We start from the raw sequence: 27,802 nt of genomic DNA, 5'->3' as shown, positions 1-27,802 counted from the left end.
TTAACAAAACCACATTTCTGCCTAACAACAACAAAAATAAGTGAGGAGGTGACTAAAAATATCTCAGCACAGGCTTAATTTGACTACTTTGTACAGATACCTCTATTGTCATTCTACTTTTGCACATGGAACAAGTTGTGATGCACCTAACACACATTGAACATTTCTATTTCGAGTTGTGAATGATAAATCATATTATCCATGGTTCCTTGTCCCTTTTTCCACTATATTATGCTCTTTCTACTTGGATTTGTTTGAAGAACAAGAAAAGTGTGGCAGAAAATTTCTTGTAAGGTTTACCCTTAGACAAAAGAAGCCTTTTCATAAAAAAAAAATCTGTCAACTGAATTAAAAAAACGCTCCCATGCACTTAAAGCACACTGAATTTTACATGCTATTTGATACAAAATAAGAAGGGAATGCTAATGCTTTTGTGTAAAAACCAGAACATTTATAAAATGGCTGATTTCTTTAACAGTCAGACAAATGAATTCATTTGCTGCCATTAAATTTGATAAGGACAGAGTTACAATTACATTATATGGTATTGCTTATTTCTAAAGAGGAAAATCACCTGAGAAGAAGAGACCAACCTCAGATCTCTCTATTCCTATTAAATGAGAAACACATTCTCCTGTTTCTTTGATCTACCAATTTTTCTGTTATTCTAATCAGAAGAAAACAGCTCCAATAGAAGTGATACAGGGAAACCTGTCTTTCCTTTTCCCCTTAGTCCATAAAATGGGGTTTGAGGCACTTTTGGAAAGATTTGAATGCCTCGGGCAGAGTTGGAAATAAAACTTCAGTCTGACACTAAGACTAATTTCATTATTAGACTGGAGATGGTGTATGCAGCAGAGGAAGAGAGGCAATGCATAGTACTTCATAGACCAGCAAAGAAGTTGAGTAACCAACATGGCTCTTCCAGTTCCCTGTTCACTGATAGGAGAATGAGCCATTCTTGGGAGGGTATCACTACCTTTTTCATACTGTCAAAACAGACTGCCTGCTTGATGCACAGGAGCATGGTACAATGTTGAAATAGTGACACTGTTCAGTGTGTTCAATGATACTGAAAGATCCATAGTAGCAATTTAACACGTGCCTTTTCATTTACGTTCAACTTTATATCCACAAAACATTTGCAGTCTTTTGCATCCAAAAATATAATTGTTGGGTTTTTTTGTTTATTTCATTTTAATTAAAATTCAGATTAAAAAAGAAAATATTTCTATCCCTACAAGAAATCAGATTGCCAGGTGTTTAAGAAGTGTTTTTTTAAAAAGGAATTTTCCTCTCCTTGCTTGCTTGTGTTGGAGACAACAACTAGTCTACTAGCACTGAAATATAAATCACACTCAGCAGCAAATTATTGTTTTTGCTTTCCAATCATCTCTACATAAATATCAAACCTATTTTTTAACAGAACAACCTTGTGGAGGCATTTTTTTCTTTTTAATGCTTATTTAGCCTATGGAAAGAAGATTTATTTTGTTTTACCAAAAGACTTTGATGCTTATATTATTCTTCATAGAAGACTGATGTTTCACTGATGATATAATATTCTCTCTTAGAATGAAATCACTTCTATTCTATCCATGAAATTACTGTAAGTGTGCATGTTTATTCATTTTAACCAGAAATATGCTGGAAGAATTTAGTGAAGCTTCCACACAATGAAGGTAGTTTATTCTGTTCATATGTGGATGTCTAAAGATACGTTACTATATAAATGATGTACTGACGTATTAGTTACATTTTTTCCACATAATTTTCTATTAATATGTAAAGCATTGCATAAAGGAGCAAAGGTTTTATAGTCATTTTGTTTTCATCTGAGTCACCAATATTGGCCTGATGCTACAGGTGTTGATTTTCAATTTCCCTCATGCTTTCCACAGACATTCACTTTTTGTCTTCAAGTAAATGTGGCCATTTTATGAGGTGATCAGTATTTCAACCCATGCTAGAGGAGAAATAAAATAGACACTGGCTGCAAAGGGTACTAGCGAGTTTCTGTGTAATGTATGCATCATCCAGCAAATTTTGCCCTGGGGTATACCTGTACTATAACATTTGTTCAAAGGACAATTTCCATCTCAATGTTTTTATTTTTTAACTTGTTACAAAATCTTGGTTAAATATAAACGTTCTATGCAGTAATGCCCGGAGGTTCACGTCAGTCTTTGTTGTGTCACCTTTTAAGCCTGACATAATTTTCTGAGTTAAGAATTCCTGTTATTTTTGATAAGATTCACCTTCCTTTTTTTTAAATAGTCAGACTGAGAATAAATAGCTGTTTTCACAGCTTATGAATTTTCAGGTCTCTCACAATTTTTTACCATGCAAAATAACAAGGAATATTCAAATCCATGCCTCTGCTACCTTTTCATTAGCTTTTCTACATTGACAAATTATTTAATTATGAAGCTTTAAAATATTTTCTAACCTCTACCTTAACAAAACTGATCAGTGCTTGGTTAAGTTCTTAATACAGTGTTAAGTACACTATTTTCTACATGAAATATTCAATGATGACATTTGTAAAGTGATCCCTTTACTGTCATATGTTTTGTGATAGCAAATTCACATTTACTTTTACTCTTACTACTAAATAGCTTTTCACCATGGTTTTTACATGTTTTATGATGATGTGTGACTTCTAAAAGATGATTTACATTGCATAGGTTTACCCAGAGATTTATTGTTGACACAAGTGGTGGTATGAAAAAGTTAGATTACTTGAAAAAATAGATAATGAGAAGCAGAAGCAAACTGAGATGCCAAAAGGTTCAAAATTAAAAACGGGTGTGCCCTTCTGTCCCTGGATTGTTGAACAGAAAAGGTAATACTGCACAAAAAAAAAAAAAAAAAAAAGGAATGATTCTGTCATCCTCCAGAAAACTGATACTTCGCATTAAGTTCAGTTCAAACCACCCTAAAATATTTGGGTTTCAAATGCAACTATTAAGTCTGACAGTTTTGTTACCCACATATTTTGAGCTTAGTGTAAGGCCATATGACAGGCTAATTGTCCAGAACAGTTCAGCCCACAGTGTGACCTGTGATATTGGGGAAATACTAGCAAAACACAGGAAGATAAAATGGATCTCTCCCTGGTATACTTTCCAAGTCTGTAGAAATAATGACTTTGGCTCTGTGTGTTTGTCTAACAAACAATTAATTGTTTACAGCTTTTCTGGAAATAAAAGTCTACCTGTAGTATTGGTAACAAAGCTGAACTTGTGCTAAAGTCACATCCTTTTACCTTTGTTACTAAGTGTCTTTTGCAATTAAGTAACAAGTGCAAAGTTCTAAATGTATAGATCCTTCTGAGTTCCTTTCCTGAGACAGCTTTCTGTAATCAGCTTATCTGCATTGTCTTCTCTTAAAATCCTCTAAGGGTTCCCCAACACTGCTGTCACAGAGATTACTTGCTTTATAGATTCATTAAGCATGCAGTAGTTGATTGACAGCGTAATCCACATTTTTATGTGATTGGGTGGCAGCTGCCTACCAAGAGTAATGTGTTCAGGATTACGTCTTTTATACAGAGATCAGTGATATATCTCTCATTTTCAAACTTGATATTTAGCCTGGGAAATTGACTCTGCTTTTTCTATACTCAAGGGCACATTTTTAAACTTGATTCAAATTTTGAGGAAATCTTATTAATCACTTTGGGCTACTCTGTACATATTGTCATAAGACGATTTTGGATTTCAGGATTTTGCTTGATTTGTTGTGATAACTATGATGTATAGAAAGTGAATAGTCATTTGCATTCCAACAGCTATTTAAAAGAAATCCTGTTTTAATCATTAGAGTGGGACAGATCTAATCAGACTCTGAACATATCCTTGCCTGTAACTTAAGCAAGGTGACTCAGTATCCTAATGTGTTAGTTTTGCAGATGAATATGCTATGCGCCCCACAATTATGTGTGTTAAGATCCTTTGTCTCTACACATAAACACATTGCTGGTAATGAAGAATATAGATGGCTTAATACACTAATTAAAACCTGCTACATTATACTATTAAAAATATACAAAATAAAGGTTTTCTGACGAGTAATGTCAAACTTCTAAATATTGTCGGAAGATACACAAGATATGCAACAACAAATACCAGACTCTGCATCTGGTACTGTGTAACATTGGACAGAAGTCTGAACTGTAAGAGGAGTGTTTGGAAAGCAGCCCTGAAGAATGGGATCTGGAGGTGCTGGTCAACAGCAGCTGAATACGAGTCAGTTGTGTGCCCTGGGAGCTGAGAGGGCAAACCACATCTTGGTGATCATCAAACACACCATAACCAGTTGGTCAAAAGAGGGGATTATCCCACTGTATTCAGAGCTGGTGTGGCCTCATCTTGAGTACTGTATGCAGTTATTGGCACCACAATTTAAGAAGGATGTGAAGGTCCTTGAACGGGTCCAGAGGAGGGGAACAAAGCTGATGGAAGGGCTGGAAGGAATGTCCTGTGAAGGGTGACTGAGGACTTTGAGCTTGTCTAGTTTGGAGAAAAGAGGCCTGAGGGGTGACCTCATTGCTCTCTATGGCTTCTTGAGGAGGGGACATGCAGAGGGAGGTGCTGAGCTCTTCTCCCTTGTGTCCAGTGACTGGACATGTGGGAATGGTTCAAAGCTGCACCAAGGGAGATCTAGACTGGTCATCAGGCAGCATTTTTTTACAGAGAGAACGGTCAAACACTGAAACATGCTTCCTAGAGAGTTGGTTGATACCCCAAGCCTGTCAGTGTTTAAGAAGCCTTTGGACAATGCCCTTAACAACATGCTTTGACTTTTGGTCAGCCCTGGAATGATCAGGCAGTTAGACTAGATGGTAGTCCCTTCAAACTGAACTATTCTGTTCTGTTCTATTCTATTCTATTCTATTCTATTCTATTCTATTCTATTCTATTCTATTCTATTCTATTCTATTCTATTCCATGCTACGCTATGCTACGCTACGCTATGCTATTTTTTTCCCTTTAGAGCAGACACTGGCTTGGGTGTGGAGTAAATCCAGGATTTACAGTCTGAATTTTAAGCTGGGTGAACTAGGGCTAGGTATGAAAGAACTAGAGAACACTGTGTACCCAAAGGTGTGAATTTACCTGCAGTGGAAGCATAGTTTAAAAAAAATCTAAAAATAAAATAAAGATTAACTGGAAAAAGTAGATATCTGGCTCAAATAAGTCCAGTCCATGCTTACATTGACTGCTGTGATATCTGTCATCATTTGCTTTACGTAAATGTTTTTACAGCATGCTCAGTTATGTCTGATTTGCGACCAATTAAGTCTTTTTGTAGCTCATCTTTCTATCAGATTTTACACAGGTATGCTCAACTAAAATCATGTAAATTGGAAGCTTCACACAGCCAACACTAGAAAACGGGGATGCATTTTGTGCTGCTGACCTTGCTGATTCTGTTATACATTCAAGAGTGTCAAAACTTCAGGGGTCTTTTAAGTGTAAATGTCACGACTACTGCAGGGATTTTAAGCAAGTTATTCTTAATCTTATAGTTGTAATGGTTTCTAAAACCAAGTTGTTCTCTAGATAGGAGAGACATAGCAGAGCTGTGTAAATTATAGCAAAGCAGAGGAACATCAGAGTCATCCATCTCTTTCAAGCTTGGCAGGCGATATTACTGATCAGACAATCATTTTATAATGCCTTTATCCAATTTTTTGAAGCTGCAATGTATCACAGTGGCATTGATTTTTAGGTGGTTCTTTTTTGGTGTTTTAAGTCAGGTATCCCATTTCCAGCTGTGGCCAGTTCCTTATGGTTCAAAAGAAGGTGAACTATCCTTTGTCCAATAATGGATTTAGACAGTTGTGCAATCCCTTTTCTGATAGCTGCAGGCAATGTCAGCAAAGGTAACCATGCTGCTCGAGTAATTTCACTGGCTTTGTAGACAGATTAGTGAGTGTACTTGTCTGTCGACAAATTAAATGTGGAAAGATAGCATATTGTCCTTTTATACTGCTTAGTTCCTGGCAATACATTTCACATTCTGTACCTTGGCTGATATTAGCAACCTTCAACTGACCTCTGACAAAATATTGAAACTGAAACATTCAGCTCCAGCTTTCCTCATCTGCCCTTCATTTATGCTTAATTACCCTGTCTTGCTTGCTGTGTCCCGGTGGGCTGGAAGTAGAGGACCTTTTGCACACCAATGCTCTAGACTCATGATTTCTTAAATTGTGTCTCCTTCCCTTAGCCAGCAAGAAGAGGGAGGGACACCGTGCATTGTCAAGAAGACTGAGCAGGAACAGCTGCATCAGAAGTATCAGAAAAGCAAGTGGATTTTTAACAGCAGTGCAGACTCTTAAAGGAAAGGGAATGCTTTCCTTTGGATGCTGTGCTGCTTTCTTTAAGCAAAGGCAGTGCAATGACAGTAGAATAATATCCAGAAGACAAGTATTTCACTGAAAATTTTCTGATAAAATATAATAAACCAAGAGATTACTTTTTATAGAGATACTTAGCAGTGCACAAGCTTCAGGAGTTAAAGAGGCTGCTAATATAGCTCAAACTATGTGAAATCTCTAGACTTTCCAGTCTGCAAACACTGTTGCATATCCTGATAGATATACTTATTTTCTTAAAGAAATCCTTGATATTCATAACCAGCCAATGATTTATTCTTTTTTTTTTTCTTTTTTTTAATGCAGGATATTAATATGTATGCATCCTTATGTCAGGATGTATTGTACAAAAACATGTAAAAAGGTGTCATCATAAACCAGTTTTTACAATTACCATGGCAGCAAGAAACTTTGAAATTTGAAAGACAAAATTCCAATGTTGCAAGTTAAATACACATGCTTAATTTTACTAAAAAATCTCTCTTTAAATCAAGGAGTTTTGTACATTAGTAAAATCTGTATATCTTTTCTGTAAAGCTGTTTCTATTGTATCGTATTTAAACTCCAGCCAGCAGTTCAGTCCCACACAGCCACTTGCTCATTCCCTGCAGTGGGATGAGGGAGAAGATTGGAAGGGTAAAAGGGAGAAAAGTCATGGATTGAGTTTTATAGCTAGAGTTTAATAAGTAAAGCAAAAGCTGTGCATGCAAGTGAAGCAAAACAAGGAATTAATTTGCTGATTCCCATTGGCAGGCAGGTGTTCTGCCATCTCCAGGAAAGCAGGGCTATATCATGCCTAATGGTTACTTGGGAAGACAAACTCCATCATGCCTAATGGTTACTTGGGAAGACAAACACCGTAACTCTAAATGTCCCCTCCCCTTCTTTCTTTCTTTCTCTCCCAGCTTTCATTGCTGAGCACAACATCATATGGTACGGAATACCCCTTTGGTCAGTTGAGGTCATCTGTCTCATCTGTGTTCACTCTCCATGTCCTGTGCACCCCCAGATAACTTACTGGTGTGACAGCATAAGAAGCAGAAAACTTTGATGCTGTGTGAACACTGCTCAGCAACAGTTAAAGCATCTCTGTGTTCCTCACAGTCCCAAAACATAAAAGTATGCAAACTACTATGAAGAATTTTAACTCTCTCCCAACCAAAACCAGTAAATAAGAGTAAAGTATGCAGTACCAGACATTGTTGCTGGAGCTAACGAGTAGACCAGCTCTCGATACTAATGTCTTCCAGTTGTCTATACTGTTATATTGCTAGAACTACCTTTAGCATTCTTTCGGTGTAAGCCAAATAAACAATTGCTGAGCATCCAAACTTTTCCTTGAAAAATTTCCTTGGTCAAAGACCAATTCCCAGCAGACAGTTTGGATGCACTTTTAGAATCTGTGATCACTTAGTGTATGCAAGCTGCTCTGCATCAGTTATCCTCCAGGACAGAGAAAGGACCCAGGAGCCATTCAGGAGCTAACACAAAAATAGGTTACATGGCCTTGTGAATATGTGAAATACAGTCTGCTAGTGACTGTAAGTAAGTTCACCAATGACACAAAATTGGGAGGAGCTGCTGACACTCTGGAAGACAGCGAAGCCCTGCAGAGGGATCTAGACAAGTTGGAGAACTGGACAATCACCAACTGCATGAAGTTCAACAAGAGCAAGTGCTGGATTTTGCACCTGGGATATGGCAACCCTGGCTGTACATATAAACCAGGGGACAAGATGCTGGAAAGCACCTCTGTGGAGAGGGATCTGAGGGTTCTCCTTGACAGCAAGTTGAACATGAACCAGCAGTGTCCCTGGCAGCCAAGACGGTCAACTTTGTCCTCGGGTGCATCAATCACAGCATTGCCAGCCTGGCCAGGGAGGTGATTGTCCCACTCTGCAGTGAAGTTCTGGGTGCCACAGGATAAAAAGGATATAAAATTACTGGACACTGTCCAGAAGAGAGCCACAAAGGTGGTGAATTAACTTGAAACTTTTTTTCAGTGTCAGGAGCCAGGTGTTTCTTGCAGACTGTAAAATTCATTGGACTTTTAATATAAATGCATTGCTAAAGATGCTTCAGGAAAGAAAATCAGATCACACATAACCTGTAACTTTACATCGGGCTGATGCTAGTTGAATGTTCTTGGGTTCTTGCCACCTGAGTCTGTTAATGGGTAGTAGAAGAAGTGCACATGACAATGTACAACCATTTTATTGCTACAGGTTGAATGTTCGGTTTATGATTTTTCAAGCAACCTTGGCTCACATTTTGCTAAATTCAGCATGAGTGCGATGCTGTTATACAATATTTACTATGCTTTTACTAGAGGTAGTCAAAGATAGTGCATCAATGTCCTAGGTTATGTTAGTATAAAGCTATTTCCTCTTTTTATCCCTAAAAGGTCTTTCTCAGAAAATCTTTGACAGCCATGATTTTTACAAGGATAACACCTAATTTCTCAGATAAAATTAACTTGGTCCAATTAACTAAAAAAAAATCAATATCAAGGATTTCTTTGAGGACACTATGTAAAACTAGTGTACACATTGCATCTGTCAAAGTGAAATTAAAATTGCTTTCAGAGAAATTGAGCTGTCATATTTGTGTCTCAGTGGTCCAGAGAAATGGGACTGGCATCCTACACTTCAGGTCAGTGAATGTGTTTTTTGGTCAACCAAAGGTCTTATTTTTGAGCTATGTGCCAATCTTGTTAGATAAGACATAAAGTGATATGGAGGATGAGAGCTTTATCTGTTTCTCTGGTTCTTTATCTCTCAGGACATCTGAGAATTTCAAAAGTAAATTAATTTTCCCTATGAGAAATATGATGGAAATCTTGTTAATAACTGATGAAGATACTCCTTTACATACTGCATGTTTTACTACGCAGGGAGTTACTCGCAGTGGGGTGGGATCAAAAGAAAACCAGGTTCTGTCTGAGCAGTGGGAAGATAATTGTGATGTGAATTAACAAGAGTAACAGTCTCATAAACAAGTAAACACTTCATACCCTCATACCGTTAATATGACTTTATATATGGGTTACAACATCTATGGTCAGGAGAGCTGGCTGTAAGGCTTTTCAACCCTAAATTGTAGTTTCTGTGATTGGTATTATTTTATGACAGCATGCTAGTTTAACAAGGCCTGCTGTGTTCATTTGAATGGTGCTTGCTTTGAAGTCTGGGCATATGACAACTTATTACAGCATAAGAGTTAGTAAACTACAACACTCTCATTTAAACTCAATTATTGTAAAATAGATGAGCCTTATTAACCTCTATATCCATTATTTTTCTCAGCTGTACAATTTGCTAAGGGCCTTGGGGAATTATCTACAGTAACTCTTCAAGCTCTTTCTCAGTTAGTATTCAGCAAACCAGTTACTCCCTACTTAAAGCTCCTCTTTTTTCATTGTTTGGTACAGTACATGATTTCTTAGACTCATTAGTTTGTATTTAATTGCTGATTTCTGCAAAGATTCCACAAATAATTTGTCTCACCTCCTCCAGAGCTGTTAGAGTTACCCTTTCATACAATTTCTAATTTAATTGCAGTGCAATTGTTAATTGTCTCTATGGCAATGGTTACACGTTTAGTTTCAGCAATTGCTATGTCTTTCTCAAATACTTCTTAACAAAAACTCAAAATGCAAAAGTCAATCTGCCTGTTTTCACAAGTATGGCATTATTATTTACTCAATTCCCCATGCTGACGCAACTCTAACTCAAAGATGGCATATTAACCTAGGGAAGCAGTTCTGGTCCTCAGCTATTCATCCATGGGGATATTTGTGAATCTGAACAGAGCAGAACTGAGACTTTCTAAAATAAAAATATTTTCACATCTTCCTTCAGTGATAATGCACTGGGACACTTTTTCCTTAGTATTATTTCTAAACACCATTTTTATTGTCTCAACACTGTTTAGTAAAAATTTCTTTTTGTTTTGTACTTTTCTTTTGCCTCGTTGTTCTTGTGATGTCATTAACAATAAGGCAAGAAACCTGTAAAAGTTCACAATTCCCACATAGAGATCAGAAGGAGTAAACGTGTTCTTGCCATCTCTACAAGATCTCAGTGTATATTTTATGCTGCACTTTACTTTAAACTCAGATCTTTTACTGTGCTTTTATGACTGGCCACATTTTTGTTCCTGGCATTCTGCTTTATTCAAAAGACTATATTTTATTTCAAAAGATGCACTGAGTGACACTAAATGCCTGCAGCTTTGTTTTCCTCCATAGCTCTGTGAATATCCTACATGTTTTAAGCCTGTCATCCTGATTACCACATTTTTGCCACAAAACATCTGAGACAAAGCTGATCAATAGAATAATGGCTACTGCACTGCAGTCTGTGAGGCAGATTTGCAGCTTGGTCTCCATAAGGTTGTCATCATCAATAGCAAGGGAATGGTTGCACAGCTGATTTGCAGCAGTTCTCAATGTGTGTTAATTAAATCCGTAATATAGCTGCTAGGCAGCCAGATTTGCAGCCCTCCTGGACAGTGCTCATGTAGCAGTTCAAAATATTGTAATTAACAGTGAGATGCAATGGCTAACACACATACACAAAATAAATATGATTCCACAATCCCTTTTTAGTTTAAGCAAGCCATCTGAATATCAAGCTACTGTTCCAAAATCCTTCCTTCTTCTCTTATTCTGTATAGTTCTATCTGATGTTTAATGGTCAGGTTTTAAGGGGCAGATCGCAAATATCCATTCCTGTATCAGTCATCCTCACAGTCACATTGGAGTTACAATTTTCAGGACTGATCTTCAGCAACAGTAACAGAGAAAAAAGTAACAAAGTTGTTTCACATAGTTTTATTTTAAAAATACCTATGTAACACTTGATTCAGAAATAGCTATAAATTTAATTTAGAATAGAATCAGAAGAGAAGATTTCTATAGCTGCATTATAACATAAATCTTAAAGCCCTGTAGCTATATCTAAACTGTAATTTGTGAATGTTTTGTCATTATTTCTCTGTGAAGGGGAATTTTTTTTTTGTTCAAATACTGATATTTGGCTAAGTCTGTACTCGTGTGTGTTATGACTACTAGCCAAACCATAAACATGAATCACAAGGAACAGAAAACTTCAGAAACAACTGAACCCAGCAGCGCTAAGAAACAGCAGGACATTAGAGACAGAATTCAGGTTGCAGACTAGCCCTTCCTCTGGAAAGCCTTTGCGTGTAGTCTAGTTAGTGATGCATGTGCTTGGGTGGAGGAAGATCCAGTGCCAGGAATCAGCTCAGGAATGGCTGAGTGACATGTTAATTGCCCTGTGATTCAATAGATATAACAGAGAAAAGCAGTAATGTTTGATTTTCCTGGGAGTGATAGCAAAAGTGGGGCACAATATCCTGAAGTTTTGTAAAACCACTTAATCTTTTGAAGACAGATTTGGTGAGAATTGGCCATCTGTGTCTACTATCCCTATTTCTTTTCTTGGCTTACTTATCCTTGTATGAAAGGCATTACTAGGGACTAGGTTCTCTCATGCTGTGTAAGTAAAGTCACCATAAAAAGGCTGAGGCCTAAAAATTGTGACTATCATTATCCTACATGCCTGATTAGAAACTTTGCACACTGCCAGAGAGGACCCTCAGAGTCCTATTCTCTGTATTCATAAAACACTTCTATAGCCTCTCTGAAAGAGAGCCAATTAGGAAACAAATATTGCATATATTGCACTGTATTAGTAGGTCCACCAGTCAGACTCTTGATTAGAGTTATGGATATTGAACAAATAAACTAATGATGGCAATATTTTATAAGGAAAAAATATTCTAAATTTGTTTACAAATTTGTTAGTCAGTTGGAACAACAAACAAACTGCTGGATACCATAAAGAGGTTAAATTTGCATTTAATCTCTTTGCCATTAATAATGTGATTTTTTCTAGTTATTTAGTTATATGTGCTAAACTGTTAAATGTTATGTACATTGTTATAATGTGCTTATATCTATGGTTACAATAAAGAGTGTTCTCATTTTTGAGCTAGCCATACAAACCAAGACGCAATTAAGCTAGGTGTTGCATGGTACTTTAATTTGTGGTATAATTGCTATAGTATTTATAGGACATAAATAACTCCATAATTGCCAGATTTTATGGCTTACATTCTACCTTATAACAATTACATTATTACGGAGTAATTATATTAATTAAAGTATTTGTGCACCACAAAAACAGACTTCCATGTAGTTTGGGTTCACATAATGCACAAAATCTAACACAGTCTTTTTACTGTGTTAAACTGTGCTGTTTATTGAAGTAGCTGAGATCCAACCCTTATTCTTCATGACAACAGAATAACAGACATATAGATAGGGATAGAGATAGGTATAGATAGTCTATAGATATATGTTATATAGACATTTGGATAAATACAGGTAAAATATATATATAAATTCCTAGAATGTGTCCTTCTCCACACCAGTCTATTGCATTTGAAGCTTTAACCTCTAGAACACTAAGCTGCAAGATCACACAGTGACTGGAGTTAGCAGGGGTTTCTTTTCTCTTCTAGGGTATAACAACCCTAGTGATGCACATCTTTCTGAAAAAAATGTACAAGAAACAGTTAAAAAGGCAACCAAAAATTCACAGCTTGACAATTTAGAATTATTAACTTTTTTCTTCCTCAGACATTTAATTTCACTGCTCTCCTCCCTCTGCATTATACTAGCACAAATATTTATGTAGTTACTCTGTGAAAGATTGTTCAAAAACAATTCAGCAAAATCAAATTAGTTATTTCTTGGGATTATTTTACTTATTTAGTTTTTTGGTATAGCTAGAAAAAATACCTGTGCACTTATAAAACAGAAATTAGCTAGGAAGGATGGGAAAACAGGTGACTGGGGCAGGACAGGAGGGCTGGTCATTGCATAAACCATCTTTAATAACTGAACAAATGCATCTGTATTTCTGAGTACTCTGATGAATTCATGCATCTTTCGCTTCTCAGATTACTGTAATTCTGTTTCATATGTGAAACTTCCCTCCTATGTTGGCTTACAATCATTACATCGTAAAGCACATGATAAAGTATTGCTGTACCGAACTGAATCCTCCACAGCTTCACCCACACCACCCAGCTCCATATGCAAGGAGGTAATTGTGTGCCAGGGCATAGCCCTTCAATGCTGAGGATGTTCTGGATGGATGCTGTGAAGTCTGTGTGTGTTGGCATTTTGAGGACTATGGATTTGTATCACAGACTTTTTCCTATCCCTTCATATTATTGAAATCCAATTTAAGGAACAATTTGCTGTTTCTGAAGAGATAAAAACTAAAGAATTGGAAAAGTTAAGGAAAGGAAATGTCTATGAAGTTTTTGTTCTCTTGATAATCACTTTGAGGTTCACCTAGGATAGTAGTAACCAAAAGTTATTACAGTTCATGAGTTCTCTGAGCGCTTGTCTGCAATGAGTTAGTGTTCAGCTCTGCTCCCAGTGGACAGTCTTCGTCACTGCATTTCAGAAAGAGTGTGAAAATCTAAATTAAAATTAAGGAGATAGTGGAGGGATGTTTGAACTAAAATCTCATGGTGTGGTCTCACACATCTTTTGAACAGAATTTTTTTAATGTAAACTACAAGGACAGTGACTTTTCTGTTGACTCTTAGGTCACAAAGAGACACTTTTGTCTATTTCTCTTCAGCAGAATTGTTTCTCTCTTCAATATTGATCTGAGGGAGCATTTCAAGGGCTGAGAGTGCAAGTGAGCTTCCAAGACCATACAAACCTCCATCTCTGGGGACAGGAAACCTAACCGTAATGGCAGCTTGGTCCTTGTACTGAGGTCCCAGCAGCGTGTGTGGCCCAGATGAGAAAGGTCTGGAAGAAACAGTGTAAGTGCAGTGCTGCACTCACCTTGGCATGCATTTTGCAGCCACTGTGTCCCTGAAGCTGTAGGCTTTGTGTCTCTTGGAACCCTTACCCAAACCGTAACTGTGATGGCAGCTTTTTTTCCATCTCATTCTTTCTTCCCAACACCCCAGTTGCTTACAGAAGCTTAGACTCAGTTTTTTCTTCTAATGATGAAATTTCTAGTCTATTCTGAACATGCTTATTGTCCTTTCAGCTTGTTAGTTTCTGTTTTTCTTTTCAGGGACTTTTTGCCTTTCCAATAGTAGATGATAAACACTGTCTCTAAGCCCTTTTTAACGCTGTACTGTTGACATCTTATGTCTTTGTAATGACAACAAATCTGAATTTTCTAATCTATCTCTAAATAGCAGTTATAACCTGCAAGATACTTCATCAGCCTTTTCTCACTATTTTGTACAATTTCCAGCTATTTGGTCTGCTTGCTTTAACAAGGTGCCCAGATGTATGTACAATACTCCAAGTAAGGTCCCATTAGCTTTATGTATACAGTGCCAACATCTAAAAAGATCTCTTCACATATGTGTTTTCCTCCTCATTTTTTGCTGCAGTCTTCTTTCGTGTTCTGTTTACTTTTTCTAATTGCTGCCAAATTTGAAGCTGATGGTTTTACTAATCACATCATCAATCCTGCCAACACTAGCAGATCCAAAAAGTTTGCAGCAAGACAGACATTTCCCATTCCCAACAGATTTATTTATCAGTTCAGATAATCTCTGCTTTGCATAGGCAAGAAGGTTGCTTTACACATTGTCTGGTTTTCGCTGTAATACAGTTCATTTTCTTCCTCATTGCTGGTATAGTACTATGTTTTGGATTTAGGATAAGAACAATGTTGATAATATACTGATGTTCTAGTTGTTGCTAAGTAGTCCAGGACTTTTCAGTTTCTCACACTGTGCCAGGTGCACAAGAAGCTGGGAGTGGGCACAGCCAGGAGACCTGACCCAGACTGGACAAGGTGATATGACATACTATATGACTATGTGAGCTGGCAGAGGCAGGATGCAGGAACAACCACAAAACCACAGATGAAATGCAAGAAGTAGATTTACTTTTGTTACCTCATAAATCAGGGGGGTCCCTGCAACAGCACCCAGGCAGAGCCACAGAAGTGGGGACGCAGGCACTGAGGAGCTCAGTCCATGCTAGAAGTTTGCAAAATCAGCTGGTTTTGCCTGTATTTCAAAGATTCATCTAGGTTCAGTGTTTCACTGTGCTTTGATCTTCTTCACAGCAGGGCAGGAATCTCAAGCATGTTCGATAAAGTGCCTCTGAGTCTATCACAAGCCTATGTCATCTGAATAAGGAGGTTCTACTTGTCAAGCATACAAGATTAAACAAAATTTAGTATGACGCATATGTTTTTCTACACCCTGGGTCCAAGTCACTTGTGTGTTTTTACAATCTTCCTTGCCAGCCTTCCATTATATTCCCACAATGACATCATGCTCAGTATATAAAGCTGAGGGAAGAAGAGTTATGTTGTTTGTCATCCCAAGTAACTGTTATGTTTGATGGAACCTCTGCTTTCCTAGAGATGGTTGAACACCTACCTGCCGATGGGAAGTTGTGGATGAACTGCTTTTCTTGCATGCACGGCTTTTGCTTTACTTATTAAAGTGTCTCTATCTCAACCAACAAGTTTTCTCTCCCCCAACCCATTGCGGGGGATGGGCAGGGAGTGAGCAAGCAGCTATGTGGGGCTTAGTTTCTGGCTGGGATTTAACCACAACACACATGCACCAATACCAGTGCTGTTTATCTTTTCAAATGTCCAGAGTCCAGGGCTGACAGGTATATGGAAACTATCTAGACAGTAGCTTAAAATAGTATGAGAGTAGTCTTCTCATAAAAGTGATCTTCACAACCAGATGTGTTGGCTCTCTGTCAAGTGTTCTTTTTTTCTAGTCTAAATATTATTTTCTAGCAATAGGTCTAATTGTCCTTAAGATAGGTGGAAGAGGGAAACTTCTCAAACTTTAATAGCCGTATAAGAGCTACTGAGAATCACAGCAATTCTCCATTGTGTGTTGTTTCATTAAGTTGAGATAACCGCAGCTGTATGATATCACAGAAGATAAATTACAATCCTTAATGAAAATTAAGAGTTTTGCCATCAAGTTTTAGGATGCAAGAAAATCTTAACACCTGGCAATCCTGAGAAGTCAGACTTGTCTATGAAGAAGGCCATCGAAAATGGTGAGGACATTTTGAAACACAATTAGGTTCCTATGCCACTTACTGGGCTCCTGTGCTCTAAATCATGTAAAAAGTTACTCAAAATTTATTTTCTTTTCCCAGAGAAATATTTTGGTCTCCATTGACTTACTGTTCCTGAGCCATAATGGGTGTGACATGGTTCCATGCTTTCTGTTTCTGGATGTACATTTGCAAATAGCATATAGCCATATTATATCACATGTACCTTTCAGCTTGGAGCTAGATCTATGAAGAGAAGATCTGTCCCCTTTTTCTTATTGCATTTCATGACATATCCATTATTTACAACAAATCTCTTTTTTTTTTTTCAGATGCAGAGTGCACTTTTAGATATAGATAATTGTATTTGCATGTATAAACTTGAGCATTTTCCCTTGTTAAAGTAAGCAATTTAGCAGAACTTCCTGTTCTGAAACCTAAATTATTTAAGTAACTCCCAATAATGTACGCTTTCAGGTCTTTTGCTGTCTATATCTGCTGAAAGTATTCCTGGTGTCTGTATTTTGTGCTACTCGAATGTAACAGCAAATTCCTAAGTGACTTTAAGTTAACTCAGATGGTAGTCATAAAAAATAGCTTTATATTTAAATTCTTAGAGTATTGATTATTAACTATCGTATTTTAGCCTCCTAGATGAGTTTTTATTTATGCCTACAGATGTTTCCTCTGTGAAACCACATCAGAGAAGTTAAAGATAGTATATGCAAATATCTGCATTCTTCCTAATTTCAAATACCTCAAAGGTCGTGGTACTATCAGCATGCTGAATTAGTATGTTTCTCTGGACAAGTTACACTAAAGCTGAAATTCAAGCTGAAATTCCTTCATTTCAATATATTGGAAATTACGTGGGGGTTTTTTGTTTGTTTGTTTGTGTTTGTTTTTGTTTGGTTGGTTGGTTGGTTGTTTTTTTTTTTTTTTTTGTAAGGTGACTATTTTAACACAATATTTAATTTCGTATTACCTTGGAAATTTTCTTCATCTTCCAGGTTGGAAAATCTGGCTTGTTTTGTTGAATATTAATGTGGACTGTACTGTCTTCAGCATATTTTCACTTTGATAATGGAATGTCATATTATCCTTAAGGATTTTTTCATTTGATGTATTTTTGTATGAGTTATATACAATATATGCATCCAATTTTGATTTGAGTGGGATTGATTCCAGGCTATGAGAGTTCAAAAACTTGCTTAACAATACTGTTATTAATACCTTTACTCACTGCAGAAAGTCTAACTATTATGATAATTTTTTAAAAATCTAGGGCTGAAGTTTGGCTTAACTGGTTTACTTAATGGAATTCAAGCCACTCATTTGAAATTGTGTTATGGCACAAAACAAAAACATAGTGTTCTGGAGCTGAAAACTGTGAATGAATTTAAAAGTAATAATAAAAGTTCTTAAATTGAAAATCTGTAGCTTAACATGTTGGAAATCTAAAAGGAACTGGCGATTTCCTTGGTAAAGGGATAAATGAGATAAACGAGCATCTGTCATTTAATCAATTTAAGGTTAACATGGGGATGTATAGAGAAAGATGGTTACAGAGACTGTGGAATGGTTGAGCCTTAGGAACAAGAGACTTATAAATCTTTGGATAATTCAAGATTCAATGCCACCACATTATATGCGAATAGTAGTATTGCCAACCGTATGCATATGCCTACCACCTTGCTAAGTTCAAAGGCAACATAACAGATATCTTGCATTTCACCCTAAGGAAAAAAAAAAAAAGCAGGTAAAGCACTAACAGTAGATTGCAACAGTGCTGAGGTTTGTTTTTCAGTAAGTGTTTAGTCTATAATAAACTGTGCATTTGCAATATGTACTGTGAAACATGCGAAATAAAGGCTAAAAGATGCCAGGTAGCATGCAGAGATATGCTAATTTGTTTTTGTTTTGTTTTGTTTTGTTTTGTTTTTCTGATGGCAAAACTGGCAGATACCTCAGAGATGTATCATTCTACTCCTTCCTAACTGGTATTTCTCATTCATGCCATTATACAGCTGTGCAGTTTTGTCCCTACTGATGCTGGGAAACTGATTAAACCAGCTGGTTTATGGTTTCTACTGGCTATAGCTGAGCATATTCTGTTCTGTAACATATGGCACTTCAGGGCAGTGTGTTTGCATGGAACTTAGGAAACAGAGTTGAGTTCATGGTGTGTTCATTTGCCGAAGCATGTATTTGTCCTGGCTTCTAAACTGACTGGCTGTGGAAGTCTTGTTTAGGGCTCTTAATTACAATGATTTTCTGTATTGTTCACTAAAGCTATTTTACATCCTGTTGATATCTTTTTTGCCAATACCCTTTGAATTCCAGCTCTTCTGCTAAAGTAGGCCAGTACTGGATAACCCTTAGACATTATCAGTTCTTCTTGCATTTAATGTTTCTACCATGACAAGAATTAATATAACCTCGGTGTCTTTTTGTTCAGTGACCACTCCCCTTTTCCTCAAGAAATAGGTAAAAATCACAATATTTTAGGGTTTTTTTCTTAATCTGTCAGTAAAATTATGTTCAGGTCTTAGACTTTCTACCTCTACCTGCTTCTTACCTTTTTGTCTGAAGTAGGTTTCTACAATGTTATCTTATCTATAATGATATATTTACTAGGATTTTTTTTTCATATTTGATTCTGTGGTCATATGTGTTAATGAGGACTTATACTTCATATAAGTCTACTGTTATATTTAGTGCAGAAAATTTCCTTATTTATCCAGAGTACATTTCTCACCTGCATTTCAAGCGTATCCAGATTGTTTTAGTGATTCTTTGCTTCTACATCTAGGTTTTCAAATTTAGAGAAATCTTTGACCTTTTCATTTCTTCTATATGTAGAAGAAATTGTAATTCATTTTGTTACTGGGACTACAAATACCAGTATATCACTTATCGTATGTATTTCACTGTATGCTGATTATGACTAGCTGATTATATTGTTTTTTATCTTGTCTTTTTCTTCTGTAATATCTATTTTATTACACAACCATACTTCTCCTTTGTGTTATTTTGCTCTACACTTTAATCCTAGCATGACAGGTTCTACAACTTAGATACGAATAATCATCAGGGACCTTTCACTTGTGGTTTCTTGAGGGGTTCTTGTCTTACTGATTTACGTTCTTTGAACTGTAAAGCTGTTGCCTTATTCCTTTTTCTCCTGAGCAATCTTTTCTATAGGATGATATATCCTTCAACATTTGTTTGTATTGAATTTCATTTTCCCATTATATTTCCTTTAAACCTTTTTGCACTCCACTTCTATTCACAATTTTGCTTTTAACAATTACTTAGCATTGTCATGATCACTTTGTCAAACTAGATGGAATTGCTTTTTTCTGTGACTACAAACTCAGGTCTCAACTGCAGGTCTAAATGTCCATCAGCTCAAAAACACATAAAGTAAAAAACTCTGCTAGATGTTCCTCAGACAATTCTCTTTGGCTTGGTTCAAAACTATTTTTTCATCATCGATTAAATTTGGACAACTAATTTTTTGTCTCTGAAATATCTTCAGATAGCATACACAACTATGCAGTGGCTAAACCAGTTGCACCATCTTTTAACTCCTTGCAGTTATATTGCTGCCCTGCCTCTCAGAGAACAGAAAATTGTTCTGTGGAAATGGGCAATAGCTGTTGAATTATTTCATCTTGGAAAATTGGCTTTTGTATCTGATCAAATAAATCTATCTTCTGCTATGTATTTTTAAGGTTTCACAAGTTCTTCTTGCCATGTTTTTTACCATTGTACCTAAACATTTATTTGTGTTTGCATCTTTGGTTTTGGTAGTCTGGGTGATGTGTGAGTTTTTTTCCTTACCAGAAGTACGTATATTTTTTTTCTAATTATCAGACTTTTGAAACTAAGTATTTCCATGATCAGAGGAGGTTGGTGACATGTTGGTTAAACAAGCTTAAATTTTTTAGGATGAAGTGGTTCACTGAAATACAAAGTCACTGCCATCTAACAAGTCTGAAAAAACAGAATCTTAGTGATTCAATAGGAGTTAATAGTTGCCTTTTCTTCACAGTTTATATCTTTCTACTGAAAAGAGATGTTATGCTGTTCACCAGCAAAGAAGATGAAATGACTTTCCTTGAAGCCAAAAAAGATATCAGAGATATTATCACATATCTATTAGCTTCTCTGACAGCTTCATTTTTCTTTTCAGCGATATGATAGGATTACTTCCTGAGAAAGAACAATAATTGGCAATAATGGATTACAATTCGACTGTCCAGTGCTTTGAATAAAATGGTTGAAATTCTTCTAATTAATGACTGAGTCACTCTTAGTACCCCATAGGTAAAGCTGTTATTTGATTCATGTAACTAAGAGTAGCCAACAGAATTAGCCTTTAGGAGTTGTTCCACTGCTACTATTCATTCAGGTGATGATGTTGACTTCAAAGGGGCTACAGGGACCTATGCATTATTAAGTAAATCCTGCAAGACTGAGCCTTTAAACTTTAACTACAATACACTAAAAAGGTTTTTTTAAAGACATTTTAATTATAAGGTTGAACAGAAGTGTCAGTGTTAGACATTTGATTCCAAAATAGCCCTATGAAGTAGATAAGAATGAAGCATGGTGCTGTTATCTCTTAAAGCAAGACAAGTAACCAAATTTGGAGGACAAATTAAAATAAAGGAATAGCTGCTTTACTTTTCTACATCATATGCAAAAACATGTATGTCTGTTTAATTTTTTTTGTCTTTGTTTTTATTGAATCTGTTTTGTATGAAGACTGATTTAAGCTTTTTGCAATTAATTCAGTTAAATATGTCAATCACTGTTACATCCATCTTCCCTTTAATTTTTTCTTGTCAGCCATGGCTTTTTCAGTCTGAGGGGAAATTAATTTATATTATGGTTAGAAATAAAAATTTTAAGCAGTGAATTCCTTAGAATTTTCATGAAATTGTGCAGAGGAAAATATGCACTCCAATCTGGACTATTTCTCTTTAGGCAATCTGATAGAAAATAGATTTTTGTGTTCAAATAATCTTTCTTATTGTCATTATGTATAAAATAATTTTTTGTTGAATTCTACTTATAGAATGAGTATTCTTGATCATTAATTATTAGAATATATTAGTTTCTAGTTCTTTATAACTTTCATTGGTAGCAGTTTATCAGTATGTTGAAGGAATTCTCAATTCTACTTTATTCATATAAGGAAATGAGCTTGCTGAGTATTGGTTGGTTAGTTTTAAAGAAATAGAAAGAGGTGTAAATACTGCTTTGTCACTTAGCCTCTGGTAAAGTTTCTGTGTGTTTGAAATGTGATACTAACACATGTGCAACAGTGTCTGACTTCTACATTGATCCACTAGAGTTTTGCTTTCGTCTGCTTTGGCTGGGACAAATGAGGGATCTCTGCCAATTAGAGTCATGGCACCATTCTCTGTGATCAAACCAGCTGTGCTCTGTTTACCGACAAAGAGCTGGTAGCTTTCAGGGAATCCTAGATCTTTCCAGCTTCTACTTTACTGAATAAATTCATACTATTAAAGCATTACTAATGTCATTGGCAACCAAAGACTTTATGCAGCCTCCTATTTGCTTTTCTCTAATATTAGTACTTGTGACCTATCAAGTAGTGTAAAATGCTTTCCTTCTTTCTGGATGTACTTAAAACAGTTTTGTGTAATCTGAAATGTTTTATTACATAAAGTGTAATTACATACAGTTTTGTGTAATTTGAAATAAGTTTATATTACATAAAGTGAAACCACAGTTTCATTTTGCACTGCTTATAATGATGTTTAGTACTAAACTCATCAAATGTCAGTTCCCCAGTTGCAAACTGTAGGACGGCACAGCTTCTGTGCTGGAGTAAAGATGTATGCTCAATTCTGTCTCTGTCTGTTGGAGCATTCAACAGGAAAGGTAACTAAATGACAGTTCTTTTCAGCTGAAATGGACTCACAGACTAGTGCAAATTGAATATTTGCTTCTAGAAGATAGTCTTTCATTATTCTGCATTCTCTGGTTTAACATGGAAGGGAATCCAAAAGCAAAGCATTTATAGTATCTTTAATCCACGTCTGCATTCTAGGCTTATATGGTTTTGATTTGATAGAATAGATTCTGAATTTGAAAAAAAAAAAAATGTATTCTATGCTAGAGCAGTTCTGAGTTCAGCTTGTGCTTGGTTCTTCTCCTGTTTTCATTCAGCTCTTGAAAGATTCAGTGTTTATTCAATAATGAGATGTCTGTAGTGACATAGTTCACAGTTCATTCTGAAGGGATGTTTCTGTTTTATTTCTGATCTTTTTTTACCTGCTAAATAAATGTATAATTACACAAAAATACGTTAAAAAGGAAATTCTGTTTCACCTTATGAAGACTGTAAGGGACCATGTGTTCTGTGACACAGTAACTAAGGAGATTTTGAATAATGGATCATATGCTACATCATAGTAAAAGTTAGTATGATACAAACATATGCTACAGATTTTTGAACAAGGTGTTGACAAGGCTTTTTAAAACGTAAAGATAATTCAGACCAAATGCTTACGTATTTTTCCTGCTTCACCAATAAATTTGAATTGAACCAAATGCAGTGTGGGTACCATCACAGTAGGAAAAGTTCTAAGAAAAATTACTATTGATAATAAAATAATTTATTATTAATAAACCAATTAGACTTGAGGGGATAACAAGAGCTTTTTAAAATAAATGAGGAGAACATAAGAATATGTTTGAAGAGGAAATAATATTTTCAAACAAACAGTTTTTCATCTGTCAAATAAGTATTAATTCTTCAAAATAGTTATCCAATGCTCATATCTGTTACTCAGTCTGAAACCACAGCACACCTCACCATGTTTCCTAATAGTGCAATCTGTCCACTGAGTTTTATTTCTGTTATAATGCATTATATCATGAATAAATCAGTCAATGTCAATAAATATGATTGCATTTGAATTGTCTTAATAAGAACCATCATATCAGACTTTTGTGTTTATTGAGAAAATTTGAAAAGAAACTATTTATTAAGAAACATTTGTAATGGTCACTCAATTTACTAACAGTTAATTTCCATTTTCATCTTAGAGTGGTGGTCTACTTAAGTGCTTCATTTGCACAAAGGTTTCAGATTAGAAATGACTATTCATGCTGACAAATGGAACAATTATCACCAAAGATTGGCCTCATGTCACCTAATATAATATATCTGCAACGTGTAGCCTTCCAGTCTTACCCATAATCTTAGATTTCCTTTCTAATCAATGGAGGAAGTCAGGCACTTTTATGGAATGTTGCATGTGACTGATCTTCAGCATCTTTGGTAAGATGAAATCCATCTCACATCCTAAGGTCCACTGTCAATATTCACTAAAGAATCATTGCTTATAGGGCAAACTGATTCTACATATAGAAGTGCCAAACCTAAAAGGAACCTAGTCTTCCTCAGCCTCTCCTGCACTGTATTGTTGTAAATGGGCAAGGAAAGAGTATCTATCTCATTTGCTTCTGTCAGATTCACTAGTCATTCAACCGAGCCATCAGAGAACAAAATAACAACTCAATGATATGATAAAGATGATTACGAGCTGGTCCAGTTCAATAACTCTGGCTACCTGAAAGTAAAGAGAATAAGTTACTTACCTAAGCTCTATTCTTGACTATATTAATCTTAGAAAACTGTGTAAAAGAGGGATAAATCTTAATCTAAATATCATTCTCTCTCTCTACTGATTAAAGATGGAATATGGATTGAATACTTAGGTTTTATGATGAGGAAGTTAAGTAGAAATATTCCAGCCAAAGAGTGTTCTGGGATTTGTCAGATGTGAACTGCAAACCACACCTGATACTTAGGAAAACAAGTAAACCTGTGAAAAAACTGTCTCAGAAAAACAGAGGTTTAACAATGTAGTTCCAATACAAAGATAAACCCATAGAAACAGGAACAAGATGCAAAGGAGAAATTTAGAAATACTGTCTGGGCATGAGAAAGGGTTGCTGGGAAAGCCAGAGGTCATGTAGAGTTGACATTTGCAGTCTGAGTTGCATCAAGGACAGGATCTCTTGCTATATTAGTAGCCAAATGCTGAACAAGCAAAATATGAGCCTGTTACTGCGTGGGACAGGTAATACAGTGAAAACGGATGCTGTCTAATACCATTGGTCTGGAGAAGGTGTTACAGTGTGGTCTCATCAAGTCCGCAAATGACAAAAAATGAGGAAGAACAATCAATATGCTGGAGAATTGTGCCACCATTCAGTCTACACAGGCTAGAGCAACGGGCTGACAGAAACCTGATGAAATTCAATAAAGACATATGCAAAGTCCTGCATCTGGTAAAAAGGAAACCACACAGGCTGGGGACTGACTGGCTGGTAAGCAGCTCTGTGGAAAAAACTCATGGGATTTCGGTGGGCAGCAAGCAGCATGTGATGCATCCTTGGCTGGAAGGAGCTCAGACTGGATATAGGAGATTATTTTTTTCCCTGTGAGGACAGTCAAGCAGTGAAACAGATCGACCAGAATGTTTGTGTAGGCTCTATCCTTGGACATTCTCAAGTCCAACTGAATAAAGCCCTAAGCAACTTGTTCTGACTTTAGCATTGACCAGGCTTTAAGCAGGAGGTTGGACTTAAGAACAACTGAGATCCCTCCCAACGTGGAGGATCCCCTGATCCTATCATTGTCTTTTTCATAGGAAGGAAATTCTTATAACCTCTGCTTGTTGAATAGCTCTCTAAACATTTCAAGAAAATGAAAAAAACGACCATGGAAAAGAAGGGTAAATATGAGTGAAAACTGGACTCTACTATTGCTCCTGGTAGTAAATATCCATGCCTCTGAGGAACAGATAGGATTCTGTCCTTGACTGTCTCTCATTTGAAATGTCTGTCAAAAAAGATCAATTTTGACCCTAGTGTTAAGATTTGGTTCAATTCCCAGGTGAGTTCTTCCTATTAGCTTTCCAACATAGTTCAGAAATTCTTTCCATTCACTCATCTGGTTTGTGTCCCTGGCACAGGGAGCCTTCGTCACTTGTCTGCTCCTCTCATGCAAGTCTTTATATATCCGTAAAATCTGTAAATAGATAATGGGTTATCAGGGCATGGATATAGCACTGGAAGGAAGTTTAGTGATGAGCTGTTGCACTAGTGAAATTAGAAGCAAATGAAAAAGACAGAAGTCACCTCTGTTATGCTTAGTAATGAGATAACTTTAGAAAACTACTGGCTACAATTAGGAATAACGTGAAGAGCCCTATCTCACACACACTGTACCAACAGTACAATGTTTATCTTTGAAGCAAGCACCAAGATATAACATGCTATCATTTTAATAATGTATCCCATCTGCCCGTTTCACTGCTTTTAAAAGTAGGGTGTCCATTTTATTCCAATTTCCCAAACTGTCAATAAATGGTAATCAGTGAGATTATCAATTTGAAAATGTACATATTTATAGGAAAATTGATGGTGATAAACATGAAAAGCCTTCTTTTGTTGACCACATACTGCTATCTTTTAACAATGAAAGTAAATAATACAGACAGTATTTTAAAGTGACAGCTTGGCAAAAGTAAGTGAGGGCTTGACAGGGTTTTTTGTTACAAACCACCTCTAACCAGAAGTCAGACAGCAGTTAACAGGAACAGTGTGATTTTCAGAGGTACAGACTTTCAGCAACTGTGTCTGAAGCCAATGAAAACTAACTGCACTTTCCACCAGACAGTATATATTTAAGAGACTGGAAAACCTCTAAGTGGTTTAACTTCACCTACTTCTTAACATCTATAAAAGGGATTAACACGATCCTAATATCATATTGTCTAAGGACTTCACAGCAATTAATTGGATTTATTAGTCTTTACAGCACTCCAGAGAAGTATGCGAGTACTGTTATCCCTGCATTAAAGATGGTGAACTGAGGTACGCAGAATTAAAGCAATACAGTAAAAACCAGTGGTGGAGCAAGGAACTGAACCTATGCTTGAGACTAATGTTTTCTCCAGTAATACTTCTGCATGTGATTCGTTATTTATTTCATATTCTTCCAATTATTTGAAACTGTGAATGTGTTCATAAATGAAAACATATCAGAATATCACAACAACACTTCCTAACTCCCAGATTTTCAGGACAGATCTCAGCTAAACAATCTTCTATGTGCCTTGAGTCCTATGTTCTATTAAAGTGAGTTTGCTTTTTGTCTTGATAAATCAGTTTTTTCTGTTAGCTAATTCATCTTAGTTTTAGTATGGTGTTTTGATTTTATTGGTGGTCCATGTGCTGTTGATGTTTGATAAACTTGCATGTGTTTTGATCTTATTACTTTCCAGTTTTTCTCTGTCTTATTCAAGGTTAGGCAGAGACAGGCAAAGATAAGATCTAAGACACAGGTTTGGATTTTAGACTAACAGTCTACAATTGTCTATTAGTCTGCATTGTAGACTAACAGTGCCTTATTAATCTAAAAAGAACGAAAACCCTTAAGACGGACAATTTTTTACACTTACATCTTCATTCTGTGTGTCTTGGTTTTTTGTCTGTTTGTTGTTGTTGTTTGTTTGTTTGTTTGTTTGTTTTTCATTGTTTCTTTTTTTCTGACAGCAATTGCAGTGGATGTGGTGCATCCTTATAATGTAGATCTAATGTAGATCTGTTTCATGTTTTCCATGCTTTTGCTTTCTCTGCATTATCTCGTCCCTGCATTACTGTGTGTCATAGGAAACAGAATGTTTAAGATTTTCTGAAAATGTTAGCTTTTAAATCAGGAGTGGGAGATAGGAGAGAATAGCTGTTACATAATATTAGTTGAGCATACTTCTATTTTCTTTTAATTCTCCATCTTTAAGCATCAGTTTTGACTTCCTCATAGTTCCATATACATATTTGAATAAAATGACTCTCTTTTCTGGCATTGTTTTTCACTCTGCTCACTTTTTTGTGTTCTTTCGTTGTTAAATATCCTTCCTTTTCTTTACTTCCCTTGAGGTTCCATTCCATTTTTATGAACCCTGCTGCCTCTTCCCCTGAGCCGTGTGCTTTATCTACATTATGTGACTCAGTAGGAGCAGTGTAGTAATTGATTAGTAGTCAGTCAATAGTGCGGCAATTGGTAGGGAACTGCTGAGCACCAAATCATTGATTTCCTCCCAGCTGATGCCTTCACAGCTTGTTACCTTTTAGTGTGCCATCGCGGATAAAGAGAGGCAGAAAATGGAAACTAAATATATCTATATGTATATTGCATATAGATAAAATATATGTTTTACAACTTTCCACTCTAAGGAAAAAGCAGA

The sequence above is a fragment of the Columba livia genome, chromosome 3 (assembly GCF_036013475.1).
Source record: "Columba livia isolate bColLiv1 breed racing homer chromosome 3, bColLiv1.pat.W.v2, whole genome shotgun sequence".
Taxonomy (NCBI): Eukaryota; Metazoa; Chordata; class Aves; order Columbiformes; family Columbidae; genus Columba; species Columba livia.
Note: the sequence above shows the minus strand (reverse complement) of the source record.